Genomic DNA, 3,842 nt, shown 5'->3' on the forward strand with positions numbered 1-3,842 from the left:
CAAAGATTTGAAGATGTGCTCACATAGATGATTGGGCAGAGCTGAAAATTGGGGGAGGGCAATGATATGAGCACATGAAGGAGTGTGCAAAACTTCAACTCATTTGGATAACCCTAGCTAGTACTTCCTTCACAAAGGCTTCCCTCAAACAGGAACTTTGGAAAATCACTGAGGAAGCTTGGCTAGGCAAATGAAGTTGAATTTTGGCATGAGGCAATCATTTGTACATGCAAAGGTGTCCAAGAAGTTTGGATTCAAATGTACAAGGATAAATAGCACTTGCTTCAGAAAGTGCCATTTAGGATAGAATAGAAAAGGAATTATTTGAGGATTATTATTGAACATGGCAATGAAAAGTTTTGCCACTTTTGAGGAAGATATGACCCAAACAATTTATGAGAATTATTTGGGAATTTTAGGAGTGATGTGAATATAGGTTCCTTCACAACCTAGGGCAAATAGGATAATTCCTTTAATAGAAAATCAATATCCCAATAAAATAATATTGGGATTTGGTCTAGGATGAAAATGGCAAGGTCTTGGGATGGATATGAGGATGACAAGCCACTCTGGAAAGAAAGAAGAGGCCATCTTCTTCAGTTTCCAGACCACATGGCCATGAAAAAGAAAACTCAAGCAAAATACTCAGAAAATCAAAAGAAAAAGAAAGGGCCAATAATCAGGGTGTGACAAACCTTCCCCCTTAAAGAAATCTCGTCCTCGAGATTTGGTTGCTCGGGGAACAAGTATGAATATATCTGACCTTAAGGAAACCGTTTCCATCTCGGGTATCCTTTTTCCTTTATTGATTGTTCCCCACTGAATTTCATATGACTGTCTGTCTGGTCCTGGGGTGGTTTGTCGTGACTGTATCCACATCCTGACTGAACTTACCTTACATGTTCATGCTTATAGTGGCTCCAATTCTTTTTATATCTGCTGGCTTAGCTGATTGTGATTCGCTATCATGACTGGAATATTTGCCCATCTCGCAAATCCAAGAGTGATTTCCGGTTGCTATGTCTGTACTGACAACCTTCCATGAAGTAGTGATCAGATTTTCCTGATAAACACCCAAGCTCTGACTCCTTTCATTGGGTTTCTCCACTAAATGTAGGTCCTTTGGGTTCCAAACAGTGAGTTGAGGCATAACCGTTTCGTGACAGATTCTGACTTATCTCATGGATTCTTGAATCATCCTAACTGGCTCCACTGTCTTGAGTATAAGATTCATACCAAATATTTGATTGTCGCCTGTCATGGCCAGCATAAGGGGTATGACCTTATATGATAATATCCTCACACTTGACTAATGGTGGCTCTGGCAGAAAAGTTTTTGTTCATGACAGGCTATCCTTTGGTGATCCACATAAGTGAGGGCATATGCTTTGAGACTGTCATTCAACATTTTGATAATTCATTCTGTCGGCATATCCATGGGGATAGTAGAGTATGTGATGCTTTACCATAGTCGCTGGAATCAAACTGCTGAATTGACCTTTGAGCTGACTTCACAAACCCAGATATTCGATACTGGCAAATCTGAGCATATGCTGTTGACTGAGCGGGTTACCTTGATATGGGGTCCTTACCAAAATTGAGTAGACCCTGCAGGTGATTATTCATGGTGATCAATACTGACTCAGTCTGTCTGGGGTATCTGCACCATGTGGGTCATGCAACAAGTTTCCTACCTGCACCACTGGTCTTGCTTCTTCATTCTTGTCTTCTTGTCTGGATCCTTTGCTGAAAGAGCTTGTTCATATTGCTTCTGCGTGTGACCATAGGTTCTGTCGGGTGCAATATTGTGATGGACGTACTCTTATCCTTATTCATGTATCGTGTGATAGGAACTATACCAGGTTCACACGTACTGGCATATAGCTGTTGTTGTCGTAAAGCAGACCAGGTGGTGCCAAGGGTTAATGATCACTTTTCCTGGTATGGGGAAACTGGCCTTGTTGAGTACTACCAAAATTTTGCTATCCCATGTTGTCTTTCTCCAAAATTTGTCGGTTCTTGCCGTCACCAACTGAGGTGTATAACTGGCTTTCTTATCTTGCATGACTTGTGAGATTGTCGGATCCTTATCTTGGCTTCATCATCATACCGGTGACTTGCAAAAATTTGGCAGCATGCTCCCAATATGAGAATTTGATTCCCGAGGAAGACTTGTGTTCTGACTGATTCTTGCTTTTGATCAAATTGCCGTGGATCTGATTCTTGGGATTCATTGCCATATGTTGTCAATTCACTATGTACTACCTTGTACCAATGCCGCACTGAGGGAGATTGGATGGCTTATGCTGGAATCCACCATGATGTGTTGCTGAGGAAGACTAGGTATCGTGCTTCAGAAGCTTCCCCCCTTAAAGACTTGCTGGGGAAGGACTCGGTACTTTATGCCGGAAGCTTTCATAGTTGCTTACTGAAGAAGACATAGTATCTTGCACGGGAAGTCATCCATATATCATACTGAGAAATCTTGCATTGGATGCTTCTCGGGTAGCTTGCAAGGGAAGACTGGGTTGCTTACACCATAAGCTTCTCATTGTGCTATGCAGACTGATTACCACATATATATCTTCTTAATATTTCTGTTGTTGATTACTTGTATGAACTGGGGTTTTGCTGGACTATCCTCCTTTCTGAGTATATGGCATGTCCTTGCTTTCTTCCAGGTATATCATATCTCCAAAATCATCCTCAATGAAGAATCAAACCTTGCATCTGAACCATACCTTTGACTGATAATGCACTGTTGGTCTTGCACAAATTTATCTTCTTGCTGATATGATCATTACTGCTATGAGTGCACACTGAGGGAGACTTGATTATCCGTACTGTTGCGAGGAGTGCAAACTAATGCAAACTTGATACTGATGGTCAATCCATGATTTCTTTTGCATTCAGACGAGATTTTCCCAATTTCACTACAGTCGACTGAGAATTCCATTTGGTTTAGCTTCCAAATATCTGAACTCCTTGTTGATTCTTCGGTTCCGGTATCGGTTGACGAGCAACTTTAATAAGGGGAAAATATGTAACACCGAAGGCCAAAGAAAAAAGCAAAAGAAACAATGTAACAAAAGCACACAAGGCATACTAATAATAAAATTAATCAAGCAATATCTTTTATTACTGCAACTCACAACAATAATATGCATGCACACCTAAGCACCCAAATCTCGCGGAAACTCCGGTATTACGGTCTAATATGTTGTGGCGGTGTGCACGAAAGTGAATCCATGTGTGGAAGGGGTTGGTGTAACCAAGGCTACACCAAGCGTTGGCTGAACTCCGGTTGCAACTGGATGGATACAGAGGCGAGGACGGACTTGGTGATCATGTAGTGAGACGCAAGGGTTATGACCACATCATCATCAAGCGTACGAAAGGGAACCATACATGTCTAAGGAATGGAATGACTGGGACAGATAGGGGAGGAAAAGCAAGGCTTGATGGCATTGCCCTTTTCTGATAACAAAGATCATTAAGGGTTGCCAAAGGGACGAGATGGAAGGCACGATTCAGGATAGAGACAAGTCTATCACCGAAACAATATGGGTGGATGGCAGAAAGATATCGTTGCGATACCTGAGCATAACTCCTGCAAATGGTGTCTGGAATACTCGGTACCAGGGCATCACTCTGCTAGGACAGAGATGGCGCCGAACAACAAAAAGCAGGCATGCTAAGAAGGAGGGTGCAGGTAGTGGATCAAAGCCGATACCACCTACACTCACAAGATTAACCGTTAGCGACAAGATAAAAATCTATATGCATGATATGCAACAAGAAAATGCAGCAATCAAGTGCAACAAACCAGATGGGCTCTATAC

Source organism: Triticum dicoccoides, chromosome 7B (assembly GCF_002162155.2).
Source record: "Triticum dicoccoides isolate Atlit2015 ecotype Zavitan chromosome 7B, WEW_v2.0, whole genome shotgun sequence".
In the NCBI taxonomy this organism is placed as follows: domain Eukaryota; kingdom Viridiplantae; phylum Streptophyta; class Magnoliopsida; order Poales; family Poaceae; genus Triticum; species Triticum dicoccoides.